The sequence below is a fragment of the Panthera uncia genome, chromosome E1 (genome assembly GCF_023721935.1).
Source record: "Panthera uncia isolate 11264 chromosome E1, Puncia_PCG_1.0, whole genome shotgun sequence".
NCBI classification, from domain to species: Eukaryota; Metazoa; Chordata; class Mammalia; order Carnivora; family Felidae; genus Panthera; species Panthera uncia.
In genome coordinates this window covers 28,280,002-28,298,061 of record NC_064814.1, presented here as the reverse complement: position 1 = coordinate 28,298,061, position 18,060 = coordinate 28,280,002, and positions in this window count along the sequence as shown.

Sequence of the window (18,060 nt, the reverse complement as noted above, 5' to 3'; positions counted from 1 at the left end):
CCCACCCATATGACCCCATTTAACCTTAATTATCCCAAATACAGCAAAGGCTTTATTTCCAAATACAGTCACATTCCATAGTCCTAGGAGTTAAGCCATGAGCACTGAATTTTGGGGAACACAATTCAGTCTATAACCACCAAGAATACTGGAAATACCATAATGCTCTACTTAAAGGAGACAGTATGTCTCAAGTGTTCAGTATGATTCTCAGCACAAAATTAAGACTTAGAGTCATTGGTGATGGTGAGAATTACTTTTACTGCTGATATGGCAGTGATTACTATTATTATTAATTATTACTAGTATTTAGTTAAGCAAGGCCATACAAACCTTACCTTCAATCTAAGGTAATAAGTCCTCTTACAACCATGACATTGTTAACCTCTAAGCAGTGGCTCTCTTATTTCAGATGCTATTTAATATGACAAAATCCAAGCCAATTGGAAGGATTTGGACAGAATAAAAGAGACAGTTTAATAAGCTAGGAATAGTAGAGGTTTTGGAATCAGACAACCTGTATTCAAACTCCAACTCTACAAAGTATTGGCTGAGTCACTTGAGGCAAGCCTGTTAATTTCCCTGCCTCTCATTTTATACATCTAAAAAACAAAGCAACTTATATTTCTATTCCAAAGATCAAGCAAAGAGGGACAGAATATGCCACCCCAGAATATGCCACTTTGGCATATTGATTATTTTGCATTGAGAAATAGCCCATGCAAGGATACTCTGATCTTTATTTGTATCCCTGATAGCAGGAAATAAATGTCCCATATATGAAGGTCCTCCTTATACCAGGAGGTTGGAAGGCATCCTTAACACCAGAGATGGGCAATTCAAGGCTGAGAAGGCTGTATAAACAAACCTAGTTACTACTTCACTAATTTACTACCCCAAGCCCAAACTCTTTGTCTTGTCAATTCTTTACATATTTATGATTATTATTTTTTGTCTAAAAGGTATAAAAGCTATCTGCTTTGGTCACTTCTTTGAGCCTCATCTCTTTGGGGATCCCCTGCATAGAAATTAAATTTGTTTTTCTCCTGATAATAATACTGTCTTACGTCAGTTTAATTATTAGACCAGCCAAAAAACCTAGAAGGGAAGAAGGGAAAGTTTTCCTTCTCTGCAGTCTGGCACCCAAAATGGGGCTCTGCACATTGCTTTTTCTGGGGCTGCTGCAGCTAAGAGATCCCGGGACCTCTGACAAGAGTTGGCACTAGGTAAGAATTCTTACAACGTCAGCCTCTGCATCTCTGCCTATGGGTCTGCTGGAAGGGAGAGTGGTGAGAGTCCTCTTTCCTTTTGTAAATTTAGATTAGCAGGAGAAAATATTTGTGTGAACTAGTTCCTTGGGTATAGCAACTCTGGTAAAGATTTGTTATGAGTACTCTTGTTTTCTATTGATCCCTTTCCTCCCAGAGAGGGTCATTGTTTGTCTTTGTGTCTTCCGTTTGTGCCATTTGTCATAAGGAGGAAAAGCAGATGGTAAAACACAGGCATAGGTTCTATAAGTCTGTTGTCTGATCTGGCCTCACAGACTGGTGAGTTCATGATTCTCATCAGACCAGAGTGTGTTTAGACAAACTTGGCTTTGGGTCCCCTATTTAAAAACTGGGTGACTCTTTCCTTTCAGCTTGTTCCATGTCCTTAGAGCCTGGCTTTGTGACCAGTGAGAATGTGGTCTCTGATGTCTGCCAGCCGGAAGATGTACATAACAGTGGGCATTTCGTAGTCAGAATAGACTGGGTTCTGAGATATGAAGTCACAGTATCATTCTCTTTGTTCAACCTTGACAGCTCCAGGGGAATTTGTTATAAGGGGTCTTGGTCCATAACGGTCCTTTGCTGTCTCCACCTTCGTTGTCTTGCTGGTACTGGAAAAGTCCCATTCCAGTAATGCCTGCTCAGTGTCCCAGATAAGCAAGTCTGTGACTGGAGGCATGTCACCTTCTCATGGGAGACCAGAGACAACATTTACACTGCACCATTCTTGCTGCCTGTGACGACAAAGATCTTTACTTTCTTAGGCTAATTCTGGGAGTGAACTTTCTGGATCTTGGGAGGGCTTCATCTTTTGTATGTTCCTTTGCCATACCTCTTTGCCATAGTTAAGTTGTAAAAAGGTTTTGGTTTGAGTCACTGCTGAGATTAATATAAGATCCTACTCATCAACAGACAAATATTGGATTGTTTGAAAGAAAATTTTTTTAGAGAATACTCATCTTAAGGAATTGTCTTAGGGCACCTGGGTGGTTCAGTTGGTTAAGCGTCTGACTGTTTTGGCTAAGGTCATGATCTCATAGTTTGTGGGTTTGAGCCCATCATCAGGCTCCATGTTGACATTGTAGAGCCTGCTTGGGATTCTCAGTCTCCCTCTCTCTCTGTTCTTCCCCTGCTCGCTCTCTTTCTCTCTTTCCAAATAAATAAATAAACATTTAAAAAAAACTGTCTTATTGATACCTATGGAAAGACAATTCTTTAAGATGAGTTTTGTCTAAAAAAATTGAAAGACCAAATTGAAAAGAGGACAGAAAGGATATAATGGCTAGCCTTAAGGACTCCTTTAACAAGACAGAAGAACCAAATTAGACATAGAACAAAAATGAAAGTCCACATCTAACGTAACTTCTCCTTCTTAAAATCCAGCTTCATCTCCTCACCAAATTCCTTTAGCTCCCAAACTCTTCCACCTTTTTCAGAAACTCCCTTAAATAACCTGCTGTCTTTTTAACTTCCCTTTCCCTACAAGATTTACAGAGAGCACTACAGCCTCATCTGTAGGCATAGGGTATACAGGTTACTCATGTACCTGCTGGAAGCCAAGAAGTGAAGTTAGCAGACACACCACAGATGGACAGTAAGTCTCACTTTGATGTTCCCTAACAACTCCTCCTGCTTTCCAGAACTCTGTAATCAGGCTTTGCCAGCTCCAGGCCTTCCTAGGCAATGTCCTTGGTAGATGTATCCTCGACCCCCCACTGCAAAGAATTCATGCCGCCGGAAAGCGAGAAATTTTTAAAATTATAAAGCCCTTTACTTCTACTTTCAGGAGATCCTACCAAATTCAGACAAGAATTAAAAATGTTAGTGGCCGTTCATAACCCCCTTTCCTATACACAGAGGACACAAATGACCAGAATTTCTCTCAGGCCCTCCTATAAATAATTTGGGATATGGATCAGCTGAAGGCCAGCGTTCAGGGGTTGATAGAAGCAATACTAGAGACTTTCCCTCTAAAGTACATTGGTTGAATCGTGCACTAAGGTTGTGCATCTAAGGTTGAATTGTGCATTAAGAAAGGAGAGCATCCTAAGTCCTTTTTAAAGTGCTTTATACAGATTTTACAAAGGCATACTGAACTAAAGCCTGAAGCTCCAGAACATAGAAATCTTCAAATTTCCCCCTTAGTCGGATTTTTTTTTCCCTGATAGAAAAAAGAAAAATTCAAAATAGTATGGGTGGGTGAGCCAGTCAACCTCTAAGCATTATAATGAAAGCTGCTAACCAGTCTTTTAATGAGCACTTAGCAGAAAAAAAGTCAAAATCAACAATTCTTGATTCCCAGCTTGAATCTTTGGAGAAACAAAAGCACGACTCTGAGAACAACACAAAGTCTCCCAGACCCTTTACTATTTGCCTCCAGACATTTACCGATGTTGTTAAAATCAGGACATTGGAGGTACAGTTGTCTTGCCCTTAAGAAAAAGAAACATTTAAATGGTAATTACCCTAGACTTTTGATAACAGAAAAATATACCCCAAAACTTTAAGGAAGAAACTTGCGGCTTCCTCTGTTTCTTGAAGATGCAAATCCTGTCTTGTCTTTGAAATGTAAAGAATCCAAGATGTAACTAAAACTCTGCCCACACTTGCCTGAGACTGAAAGAAGAAAAAGGGGGGTGGGCGGTGGGGAGAGGCTTTTTAAAATACAAGCTGCTATGAAGTCTTCCTTGCCCAAATCTAGGCCTTCCTTACTGAAGGGGAGCAGTAGATGCCTCCCCAAGAATAAGCCACTTTGGCATATTGATTATTTTGAATTAAAGTTACCTGAGAAACAACCAGTGCCAGAAGGACACTCTGATCCTCCTTTGTCTCCCTCAAAGCAAGAAATCTATCTCCCGTGTGTGAAGGTATTCTCCCTATCCCAGGAGGTTGGAAGGCATCCTTAACACCAGCGTGATCAATAGGGAATTCAAGGCTGAGAAGGCTTGTTACTTCCTCACTAACTTACTACCCAAAGCCCAAACTTTGTCTTGTCAATTCTTCCCAGTTATTGTTTCTTTGCCTAAAAGGCTGCCTACTTTGGTCACTTCTTTGAGCCTTGTATTTCAGGGACTCCCAAATGTACAAAATCAAATTTGTTTTTCTCCTTTTAATCTATCTTACATCAGGGCGCCTGGGTGGCTCAGTTGGTTAAGCGTTGGACTTTGGCTCAGGTCGTGATCTCACAGTCTGTGAGTTCAAGCCCTATGTCAGGTTCTGTGCTGACAGCTCTGAGACTGGAGCCTGCTTTGGATTCTGTGTCTCCCTCTCTGCCTCTCTCTCTTTCTCAAAAATAAAATAAAAACATTAAAAAATTTTTAATCTATTTTATGTCAATTTATTAGACCAGCTGAAGAACCTAGACGGAAAGATGAGAAGTTTTCTTTCCCTACAGAAAAGAGATAACATATTTGGAAATCTGGAAAGGCAATGGGACATGTTTTGATGCGTTTATCCCATGACTGTTTTTTTTTTTTTTTTTTTTTTGAGAAGGGTAAAGAAGTTGTGTGCTTTAAGTTTTTTTTTTTAATAAGTCCTAAATAAAAGGCAATATTTTTAAGTGAAAAAAAAAAACCTGTAGGGGAGAGTGTATTTTATTACTTATCATGGCAGCCTTTGGTTTCTTGGAGACATAGTTATTTTTTCTTAAGCAATTCATGCACACAGTACAAAAGAATATACAGTGAATGGAAAGAAAAGCCTTTCTCTCATTTCTTTCTTGGTTTCCTCAATTCCAATTTGGAAACAACTCCTGCTATGAGATTTTCATGTTTTGTTCTCTTTATTACAGAAACCATATACATCCTCCCTCTTCACACACACAGAATTAAAAAAAAAAAAAGGAGGGGATCCTGCTATATAATTGACATACAACATTGCTTAAGTTTCAGTATACAATGTAATGATTTCTTAAAGGTATATCTTGTGAAATGTGCAGCACAATAAGGTTAGTTAACATATCCTTCACCTCACATAATTACCATTTTGTTATTGTTACGTGAGAACTTTTTTTTTTTTGTTTTTTTTTTGAGACAAAGACAGAGCACAAGCAGGGCGGGCGGAGGGCAGAGAGAGAAGGAAATACAGAATCCAAAGCAGGCTCCAAGTTCTGAACTGTCAGCACAGAGCCCGATGCAGGGCTCGAACTCTCAGACCTCAAGAGCTGAAGTCAGATGCTTAACCAGGCACCCTATGGTAAGAACATTTAAAATCTACTCTCATAGCAACTTTCAAGGATACAATACAGTACTGTTAACTATAGTCTCCATGCTGCATATGAGATCCCCAGAACTTGTTCCTCTTAAAACTGAAAGTTTGTACCCTTCGACCCATGTCTCCTTCTTTCCCCCACTCACTAGCTATTGGGAACCACACTCTACTCCCTGCTTCTGCATTTAAGTGAGATCACACAGTATTTGTCTATCTCTACCTTATTCCACTTAGCATAATGCCCTCAAGGTCCATCTATATTGTTACAAAGGCAGGGTTTTGTTTGTTTTCTGTGGCTGAATACTCTATTGTTTATGTATACCACATTTTCTTTACCCATTATGCACTGACACATAGTTTGTTTCTATGTCTTGGCTGTTGTAAATAATGCTGCAATGAATATGGGGGTGCAGATATGTCTTGGAGATAGCAATTTCATTTCCTGTGGATATATACTCAGAAGTGGGATTGATGGATCATATGGTAGTTGATTTTTAATTTTTTGAGGAACCTTCATTCTGCAGGCAAGAAAAACAATCAACAAAATGAAAAGACAGCCTATGGAATGGAGGAAATATTTGTAAACATATATTTGATAATGGGTTGATATCCCAATGTATACAGAACTCATACACCTCAGTAGCAAACAGAAAACATCAAATTTGATTTAAAAAATGGACAAATTACCTGAATAGACATTTTCCCAAAGAAAACATACAAATGGCCAGCAAGTACATGTAAAGATGCTCAACCTCAGTAGTCAGGAAAATGCAAATCAAAACCACAAAGAAATATTACTGTACCCGTTAGAATGGCTCTTACCAAAAACAAGAGATAATGTGGAGAAAAGGGAACCCTTGAGCACTGCTGGTGGGAATGTAAAGTGGTACAGCCACTGTGGAAAACAGTATGGAGGAGATTCTACCTTGATCTTTTCATTTCACGTTTGTCTCTCGGGAACCGTACCAAATGCTGTCTGTTGTCCTCATCACAGAGGACTTGAGGCCCCACAACTACATTCCACATGTTCCCTTCCCAGCTGGTTCCTAGTTACAGTCTTCTAAGAGGAAGAAGGAGATGAGGCTGGAGAAAGAGGGAAGGAATCTTTCTTCGTGATTCTGATCATGGCAATGGTAGTGGCAGTGGCAGACTGCAGGCAGTAGCTGTAGGTGTCCACAGGCTCAAGAAATATTGGTGATTCCAAAGTGGCAGTGGGGTGGGAACGGCAGTAGTTCCAGCAGCCTCTGTAACACTCTTTCTAGTGAGGTTGGTAGCAGCTACTTCTACTCAGCTATACTCAAAGCACTTTCAGCCAAACAGTGCCGAGTAAAGATCATGGGCTCCTGCCCAGAGGTAGGAGCAGACTTCTGTCATTGGGCAACACTCCCTTGTTCCTTGTTACTCCAGTCCATCTAACACCTAGCAGCTCACATATATTTGGGAATCACCTTCTTCCTTCTGCCCCCTTCAACCCTGTCCAGATCTTCTGATTTAACTATGTCGAGAGGTTTATGTTTTCCTGATTATACACAGAATAAAACAGCATTTGCTTCATATTTATATCTATCTGTATTTCTATCTGTTATTTTTAATGGTTATGTGGTATTCCATTGTATGGATATACTGTAATTTATAATTAACCCTTAACAATACACATCTAGGCTATTTGTAGTACCATGCTATTATAGACTTTGCTTATCCATGTCAGATGTTTCTGCAGGATAAATTCCTAGAAGAGTAATTGCTTTATCAAAGGCTTTGTGAATTTTAAATATGGATACATATTGCCAAATTACTCTCTGAAGAGAGTCTACTAACTTATATTCCCCCAAATAATGAAAGAGAATGAATGCTCACAGCCTGGCCAACAAAATGTCTTTTCAAAATTTTTACTTTTGACAACTTAATACATTCAAATGATATTGTATTAATAATTAAATATGTTTCTTTAGTAAATTTGAACATCTTTTTAAATGTCTAAAAGCCATGTTTACTTCCTTTTCTGTATACTACCTATGTATAACTTCTTAATTTATCATCTTCGATTTATAATATTTCTTTATGATCTGAGGATGCTGGTTCTTTGTCATACATATTGCATAACTTCTCCCAGTATGCCATTTTCTTTGAATTTCTATTTTTGCAGAATTTTTTAGTATTTATGTAGTCAATCTTTTCTTTACCTAATGAATATTGTAATTTATGATTCTGGGTTTTGTGTTTCCTATAGAAAGGCCTTCTTCTGAACTCTGAGATTCTAAAATACATTTCTGTGGCTTCATTAATGTTTTTATGATGTAATTTTTTATATATTCAAACCTATGGCCAATCTGGGATATTTGATTTTAGGGAAAGAAGTATTGGTCTGGCATTTTTTCCCCCCAAATGGTTAGCAACCTGTTCTAGTATAATTTATTGAGTAATTGATAGTATATTTACTAACCTGAAATTCTACCTTCATCATATGCTACATTTGAGTCATTGTCTGTACATGTGCCAGTACCAAGCTACTTACACTATTATTTATACAATATTTTAACATTGGATTATTCAGTTTATACTAAAGTTTAAAAATTTTCTTTCATTCTTGAATATTTGTTTTTCCATATAAAAGTTGGAATTATTTTGACTTTTAAAAACCTGTCTTTCTAAAAATTGATATGGCCTTCAATTTGTAATTAGTTTGGGGAAAATGGAACAACCTTCTATGTATTTCTTTAAAAAAATTTTTTTTTAATGTTTTTATTTATTTTTGAGACAGAGACAGAGCGTGAGCAGGGGAGGGGCAGAGAGAGAGTGGGAGACACAGAATCCAAAGCAGGCTCCAGGCTCTGAGCTGTCAGCACAGAGCCCGACATGGGGCTCAAACTCACGGACTGTGAGATGATGACCTGAACTGAAGTCAGGCGCTTAACTGACTGAGCCACTCAGGTGCCCCTATATATTTCAAAATAGCAGATGATTTCTGATCACAAGGTCACTGGTTATTTCTGCATAATGAAGCTGTTATTGGCAAATCATATGTAGTAAATTGAGTACTCAGCTGGCACAGGTCTCAACATTTTTTTTTTTTAGATTTTTAAAAAATGTTTACTTATTTTTGAGAGAGAAAGATAGCGTGTTAGCAAGGAAGGGGCAGAGAGAGAGGGAGACACAGAACTTGCAGCAGGCTCTAGTCTCTGCACTGTCAGCACAGAGCCAATCATGGGGCTTGAACCCAAGAACCGTGAGATCATGACCTGAGCCAAAGTCGGATGCTTAACCAACTGAGTCACCCAGGCTCCCCTGGTCAGACATTTTACAGATATTGGTTCAACATTTTACAAACATTGTCTAATGCATTTCTCACAGCAACCACATTTCGTATCACTTTTACTTTTACAGATGAAGAGCCAGAAACTTGTAGTTTTAGTCTCCCTTCGGGGATACCATACCTAGAAAGCGACATAATGGCAGTATGATTGTTTAATTTTATGTGTCAACATAACATACCAAAAAAACATACCAGACTGGGCTGACTGCCCATATGTCTGGTAAAACACTATTTCTGGAGTGTGTCTTTGAGGGTGTTTCAGGAAGAGATTAGTATTTGAATCAACAGACGTAGTAAATAAGATCACCCTCACTAATGGCAGTGGGCATCATCCATCCAATCTGTTAAGAGTCTGAATAGGTAGAGGGAGGGTAAATTTGCTCTTTGCTTGAGCTGGGACATCCATCTTCTCCTGCCCTCAGACGTTAGAGTTCTTGCTTTAGACTTGGACTGTGGCTTACACCATTGGCTCCCCTGGTTCTCAGGCCTTAGGGTTCGGACTAGAACCACACTACTGGCTTCTTGGGTTTCCAGTTTACAGACTGCAGACTGGGAACTTCTCGGCCTCCATAATTGTGTGAGTCAGTCCCTAATAATGAATTGCTTTCTGTGTATCTCTCTATATCCTATTGGTTCTGCTTCTCTGGAGAACCCTAATATGAGCAGCTTTATCCTGGACCATAACTCTAACCATTATTCAGTGCTAAAGTATTGTAGATGGACAGCTGAATCCCCATTTTATTAAAAATAGAAAAGAATACAATTATGAAGAAGTTGGAAATGCCACCTTGGCTCTTTATAGACATCTTAATAGGAAGCAAGAGAGTTTTCACTTGTGTGGTATGTGTATGGGCCTTTTTGCTTGAAAGGAAAATGTGTTAATCATAAGGAAGGTAACATGGGAGAGTGAAGCAAACTCCATAAATGCTTGGGGCTGGGAGGGATTATAGAGGTCACCAAATTCTTTTTTTTTTTTTCTATTTTTTTTTTAAATATTTATTTATATTTCAGAGAGAGAGAGAGAGAGAGCGAGCGCACAAGCAGGGGAGGGGGCAGAGAGAGAGAGAGGGAGACATAGAATCCGAAACAGGCCCGAGGCTCTGAGCTGTCAGCACAGAGCCCAATGAGGTGCTCGAACTCAGGATCTGTGAGATCTGACCTGAGCTTAAGTTGGATGCTTAACCAGCTGAGCCACCCACGCACCCCAAGGTCATCAAATTCTGTCTCGTTTTATTGATGGAAGCAATAAACCCAAGAGAAAGGAAGAGAAATGTCCAAGGTCACATAGTGAATCTGTGGCAGAACTGAGTCTAACGTTCATTTCCTGTCACTCAATTTACTGCTCTTTCTGTAGAGTCACACTGCCTCTCTCTAGTATTCATTATGGCAAGCGTATTTCTGCTGGGAGAATGGGCTTTATTTGTATACTGAGTTTGTGGTCCTTGACTTGGTACACTTTGAGGTTCCGCTGTTTTACATTTTATTGCCTTTCCTATAAGTAAGAGGGAAGGGTTGATGACCTTGAGGTGTTTGGTAGCATGGATTCACTTCTGCATGAAAGCCATCTGATGCTGGCTCCAAGGGACAGGGAAACAGGGCCACTAGGAAGTATCTTAAAACAAAGGTTGATCATGCCTTGCATGAATTGCTATATTCATAAGCTTAGGGATGGAAGTCTGAATATACAGGAGGTCATCATTTCTAGGTAGCTAGGACTTAATAATGGGGCTCTTGGGGTGCCTGGGTGGCTCAGTCGGTTAAGTGTCAAACTCTTGATCTCAGCTCAGGTCTTGATCTCAGGGTCGTGAGTTCAAGCCCCAAGTTGGGCTCCACACTGGGCGTGGAGCCTACTTAAAAAATAAAAATTAAAATAAATAATGGACTCTTGATTCAAATAAGGAATTAGAAAGAAAAGTAGCAGGGTCTCAGAAGCTTTATGACATTTTAAATTTGACTTGAGCCCACATCCAGTGTTTTGTTTTGTTTTTTTAATAGCAATCTCTGGGCTCCTTGTTAAAATACAGAGAGCCTGTTAAATATATTTTTGCTTGGGTATTACTGTGAAGGTTCTTTCTGATGTTCCTATATACTTACTATCCAGAGTTATAGACGCTGTGAATATTTCATAAGATAGCCACAGATATTAATAGCATTTGGGATGCTTACATAATATGACATTTTAGCAAAAAGTGTTTTCTGTGTGACACTATTGTTTGCAGATTTTCTTAGCTTTTATATTTATGGAAAACAGAAGAAAATGAATGGCATGCAATAGAAATTATCTTACCTGGGAAGTCCTGAGACTTCTGTACTTATTTTCCTTTCCTCTTAAGCAGAAGCCTTTGAAGTACAAAAGGCCAGGGAATCTAAGGCACAAAGGAATGACGTCAGTAACTCAGGATGGATAATGTCCTGCTAGAACCAACCAACAGCTCCTGATGCTTACCTAAATTGGTAAACACTAAATGGAAATTTCCGAAACTTTCATGGTCATCACAATTGCCTGGGACTTGTTTAAATGCTGATTATAAGGTTCCTTCTCAAGAGAGCCTGAGTAGCATTCCTTGGATTGAGCTCAGAAATCTGCATTTTAAATAGCTGCTTAAGGTGACTCTGATATTGGTGGTCCAAATCACACAGTGGAGTGTCTGTCTCTATTTCTCTTCAGCAAGACATTCCATAGTGTCACAAGTCACAGAACCTCAAAAGTAGAAGGTACTTTATGGATCATCTCACTAGGCCTAACTATCAACTCTTGTTAAGATCTGTCCATGCTCATTGGAAACTGCTTTCTTTTGCAAAGTCCCCATTCATACTGAATCAAAATCTTTGTCCCCATGGCTTCTACTCATTGTCCTTCTACTTTCAAGACTGTGTGTAAAAAGTTCAGTTCCTGTTTGATATATTAAAAGATCACCTTCCAGATCCCTTTGATGCTCTTATTCCCTGTGCAAAACATTCCTATTTGTAAAGCATTCAGTTTGTACCATGATATCAAATTTCAAGACATGAAAAATAGGTGAGCAGGCATTTCCTCTGGCTACTCTAGGCCTGTATCTCCATTTGGGATATAAGGTAGTTTCTTGGTAGTTTTTGTTTGTTTGTTTGTTTGTTTTGTTTTGTTTTGTTTTTTACATGGACTATATTTAATTGCTGTGTCCCTACTAGTTGAATTACCCTTTAACCACCTTAGAGCCTTTCCTGCAGTTCAAGTGGGCACTGCAGTTATGAGATCCATTTTGCCAACTTCCACTTCACCCATTTTCTTACTCCTGATCTATTGCCATATGCCATATGTGTTTGGTGCTATTGAGGTGGTGTCAGTTGCAGTGATAGGACAACTAGGGTGTCTTCCTCCCTCATTCTCCTGTGGAATGGCCTTTTTAACTGCTTCCCTTCCATTTCTTATAAGTTAGAGGGAGTAGTAGCAAGGATATGGAGCACCTTCATTTGCATTATTTCTTCTGAGAACTGCTTCTTTCACTGGCCTTTATTCCAAGGAACCAGCTCCCCCAGCTTTTGGAAAAGTCAGGTTTGAGTTTTTATGAGATTCTTTCTAAAAGGAGTGGAACATGATAAGCAGGGCCAGAGGAATTGACAAAATACATATGGAGGAGATAAGATGGGAGGACATTTCAGATAAAGCATATAACAAGAGAAAAATCTTGAGGCCAGCCTGTGTGAATGTATGATGGGAGGTATATGCATATGTGTCTGTAGTAAGGGAGGGTCATAACGCAAGGATCTCAACTTAGAGTACCAAGTTCACATTAAGGAACTACAGAAGGTAAAAAGCATGCATAGTGGAGAGGGGCAACTGTTCTCAAATGTCTGGCAAAAATGATTAGACTTTATGCTGATGTTTCATGTAACATGCTGAGAATGAGTTCATCGCATAACTGCCAACACATTAGGAAAATAATCCAACTAGAATTTGATCTGGTATAATTCATTTGTTTAGCCTGGTATCATTGTCTGTCAAATGAAAGTTAGGGGTCAGCTTCTTTAATAAAGTTCCATGGCAGAACATTGGCAAGAGCACAGATATGACTAGTTTCCACCTGAGTTAGAACATTGTGTTGGAAAATAGGCACAGGGAAAAATAGGGTCTGAGACACTAACATTTATATTAGAGCCAAAAATGAAAGTATTACAAAAATTGTGGTATGGCCAACAATTATGGTGAAACTAAACTCAGATTTGGTATCTGTTACTTAGTCTTTACTGAAAGCATAAGTTGCCGTGACTTGCATATAAGTAAGTATGCACATAAAACACCTATTAATATATGTGTGTATTGCTTTAAATAGATTTTCTTGCATACAGTAGTAGTAGATTTTTATAGATTGGTGAAATACTTAAATAATATCTAAAGCAATAAGGAAACTTTAATGATATTCTGTGAGCCAGCAAGATTAGAGGTACAAGTAAAAAAAAAAAAAAAAGAAGAAAAGAAAGAAAAGAAAAAGCTATCAGAAACTGCATTAATTCAATTAGTTTCCAGATCAAGAGAAAGGATAGTGAATTATGTAGTCTTATCACACACATTGTATTGTATTAAGTTCTAATCACAACCTTTTTTAAGGATAGATGAGCATGAGTTCATAAGTAATAGAGTTATGATGTGTTAAGAAAGGTCTGAAAATAACTTCATATACAGGATATTTAGTCCAAGAAGTTTTAGATAGAAATGATAACTATTTCTAAATATTTAAATAACTATAACACAAAAGGGAGACTTCATTTTCATATTTTTTTAGAGCTAGACTTAAGACTAATTAGTGACAGAAATTGAAGAATATATAAAGAAATGGAAAAACATTCCGTGTTCATGGGTTGGAAGAATAAATATTGTCAAAATGTCAATACTACCCAAAGCTATCTACACATTCAATGCAATCCCAATCAAAATTGCACCAGCATTCTTCTCAAAACTAGAACAAGCAATCCTAAAATTCATATGGAGCCACAAAAGGCCCCGAATAGCCAAAGTAATTTTGAAGAAGAAGACCAAAGCAGGAGGCATCACAATCCCAGATTTTAGCCTCTACTACAAAGCTGTCATCATCAAGACGGCATGGTATTGGCACAAAAACAGACACATAGACCAATGGAATAGAATAGAAACCCCAGAACTAGACCCACAAAAGTATGGCAAACTAATCTTTGACAAAGCAAGAAAGAATATCCAATGGAAAAAAAACAGTCTCTTTAACAAATGGTGCTGGGAGAACTGGACAGCAACATGCAGAAGGTTGAAACTAGACCACTTTCTCACACCATTCACAAAAATAAACTCAAAATGGATAAAGGACCTGAATGTGAAACAGGAAACCATCAAAACCTTAGAGGAGAAAGCAGGAAAAGACCTCTCTGACCTCAGCCGCAGCAATCTCTTACTTCACACATCCCCAAAGGCAAGGGAACTAAAAGCAAAAATGAACTATTGGGACCTCATGAAGATAAAAAGCTTCTGCACAACAAAGGAAACAATCAACAAAACTAAAAGGCAACCAACAGAATGGGAAAAGATATTAGCAAATGACATATCGGACAAAGGGCTAGTATCCAAAATCTATAAAGAGCTCACCAAACTCCACACCCGCAAAACAAATAACCCAGTGAAGAAATGGGCAGAAAACATGAATAGACACTTCTCTAAGGAAGACATCCGGATGGCCAACAGGCACATGAAAAGATGCTCAACGTCACTCATCAGCAGGGAAATACAAATCAAAACCACACTCAGATATCACCTCACGCCAGTCAGAGTGGCCAAAATGAACAAATCAGGAGACTATAGATGCTGGAGAGGATGTGGAGAAATGGGAATCCTCTTGCACTGTTGGTGGGAATGCAAACTGGTGCAGCCACTCTGGAAAACAGTGTGGAGGTTCCTCAGAAAATTAAAAATAGACCTACCCTATGACCCAGCAGTAGCACTGCTAGGAATTTACCCAAGGGATACAGGAGTGCTGATGCATAGGGGCACTTGTACCCCAGTGTTTATAGCAGCATTCTCAACAATAGCCAAATTATGGAAAGAGCCTAAATGTCCATCAACTGATGAATGGATAAAGAAATTGTGGTTATATACACAGTGGAGTACTACGTGGCAATGAGAAAGAATGAAATATGGCCCTTTGTAGCAATGTGGATGGAACTGAAGAGTGCTATGCTAAGTGAAATAAGCCATACAGAGAAAGACAGATACCATATGTTTTTACTCTGTTGTGGATCCTGAGAAACTTAACAGAAACCCATGGGGGAGGGGAAGGAAAAAAAAAAAAAGAGGTTAGAGTGGGAGAGAGCCAAAGCATAAGAGACTCTTAAAAACTGAGAACAGGGGCGCCTGGGTGGCTCAGTTGGTTGAGCGTCCGACTTCAGCTCAGGTCAAGATCTTGCGGTCAGTGAGTTCGAGCCCCGTGTCAGGCTCTGGGCTGACAGCCCAGAACCTGGAGCCTGCTTCTGATTCTGTGTCTCCTTCTCTCTCTGCCCCTCCCCCGTTCATGCTCTGTCTCTCTCTGTCTCAAAAATAAATAAATGTAAAAAAAAAAAAAAATTAAAAAAAAAAAAAACACCTGAGAACAGGGGCGCCTGGGTGGCTCAGTCAGTTAAGCGTCCAACTTCGGCTCAGGTTATGATCTCATGGTTGGTGAGTTCCAGCCCTGTGTCAGGCTCTGTGCTGACAGCTTAGAGCCTGGAGCCTGCTTTGGATACTGTGTCTCCCTCTCTCTCTGCCCCTCCCCTGCTCATGTTCTGTCTCTCTCTGTCTCTCAAAAATAAATAAATGTTAAAAAAAACAGAACAAACTGAGGGTTGATGGGGGGTGAGAGGGAAAGGAGGGTGGGTGATGAGTATTGAAGAGGGCCTCTTTTGGGATGAGCACTGGGTGTTGTATGGAAACCAATTTGACAATAAATTTCATATATTGAAAAAAAAAGACTAGTGACAGTTATAGGAAGGGAGTGTTTAGCTTAATATAGAAAGAATTCTCTAAAATCAAAGGTTTCTAACAGTAGAGCAATATAAAAATGATGGCTTGATGATTATATGACTATGATATTACAGAAAGGATTCCTATGCAAAATTTGATGGGAGATAGAATTAGAAACTTTTTTGTACTTTTCTATTATATATTGTTATTATTCTAGAATAGCAGCTTGAGTCCTTTAATAAAAAGATAAATTTTGTGGTAGCAAAGTGTGTAAAATGTATTTTCATTTTTTTACCCTTAAAGTTGTATGTAAATATGATATATACTTGTTCTTATTTGTGACACATATTTGTAGATATGTATATTTCTAAAATATGGTAATCAAATATTAATAGAGTTCAGTACCTGAACAATGTTATTACAAAAACAATATATTATATCTCAAGATTACATGTAACCAGGTGGTGTTTGTCTACTTATTTGTATGATTCAAAACCTATGCCTTTTCTGAGATCCAAACAAACAAAACCTCCAAAAGTTGAAGATTTAGAAAAAAAAAAACCTCCATTCTTGAGAAGTACAGTAGATATTTTAGTATAATTAATCACAGGAGTTCAAGATAATTCTGGTTGGCTGAGCAAGAACCTGATAAAATCTCTCCCCCCCCCACACACCACTTTTTCCCCATATCTGTTCATATCAGTTAATAACATGCAGACTTTGGGGCTGTGGGAAGATACAGGAGAATAGCATGATGTCTGTCTTCCAACCAGCTGCCTGCACTGTATTTAAAGCAGGAGAAGGGTTAAGTATGTGGACTCTGAAACTAGGCCTGACTCAAAATTTTACTGTTGTTTCTTCAAAGTTAAGTAAACTTGAGCACGTAATTCCAATTTAATGTCTGTTTTCCTATTTATAAAATTAAGAAAAAATCTATCTCATAGTGCTCTTCTGACAGTAACAATTACAGTAATAGCTAATATTTATTGAGTGATCACTATGTCCCTGGAACAATTCTAAGTGCATTGAGTGTATCAACTCATTTAATCCCCCTAATATGCTATAAAGTTAGTTGATCCCCCACCCCACCCCACCCTTTTTCCAGAGAAGAAACTGAAGCACAAAGAGATTCAGAAACTTACTCAAGGGAGTAGTATTAACTCAAGCAGTCTGGCTTCAGAGATCAAGTTCTGAAGTATTATTCTCTAGCTATATCAAGTCGGTCCTAGCACACAGTAAATAATTTAATAAACTATATCACCATTATTACTTATTTTAGTGAATACTTGTGTTTTACCTTAGTTCAGACACTGAACTCTATTAATACTTGGTTACCATATTTTAGAAATAAAGATGAGACCTGGGCAAAGAGATAATGTTGGAAACTGGCAAAACAGATTGAACGATATCCCAAGACTCTAGACACAAACAGAGCCCTTTAGATTCCAGGTAAGAAGCTAGAAAAGGCCGCTTCTCTCCCTCTGTTCGGAACTTGTTTAGGGCCAACATGGCAGGCAGTAGCAATGGCAAGGCTTCATAACTTTGCTGTCCGTGAACATACACAGTGGGGATTAGGGTGGAAATTGCATGGCAAAGGTGGCCGACACAGTAGTTTGTATACATGCTTAAGCACTATTTTTAGGACGTCTCAAAATAGCCAAAAGATATATTGTGGTGAATCAATTTTCATCATATACACCTGGGGCATCTCAAGCTACTACCGTAATTTGATTATTAAAAATAAATGGGGGTTCTACTTTTAATGATAACTCAGAAAGATCCTGTCACCTGAGGATGATTGTCCCTCAGATAACAAATAGGAAATCTGGAATATATTTATATATATGTATGTGTATATACATATTTAATATATACTTACATAGTATTTTACAGTAAAACCTGATATTTTAACATTTATAATGTTAAACACTTTAAATGTTAACATTTTTATATATTACATAGTGTGTGTGTGTGTGTGTGTGTGTGTGTGTGTGTGTTTTCCCCCCACTTGATTTTTCAGCCTGAGAAGGGCCCCAATCTGCACATGTGGGATAGTAAAACTTTGAAAAGAAATTCTATTACTTTGGCTTGAAGAAACATCAGGCAGAGATGAGGGTAACCACAGTTGTAGGAAAACAGGGTGGGGATCCTGGGGAGACAGCTGTAGAGGGAAAGTCCAATAAGTAGTGTATGAAGTCTTTCCAAATATCTAGGTGACCCTTAAACCACACCTGCGTGTGCTAGACTTCACATAGCACAACAAAGCTAGAAAGAAAGAAATCAGATCAGCACGACTGCCCTAGAGACAAAGCATGCAGTTTGAATTTAACCAA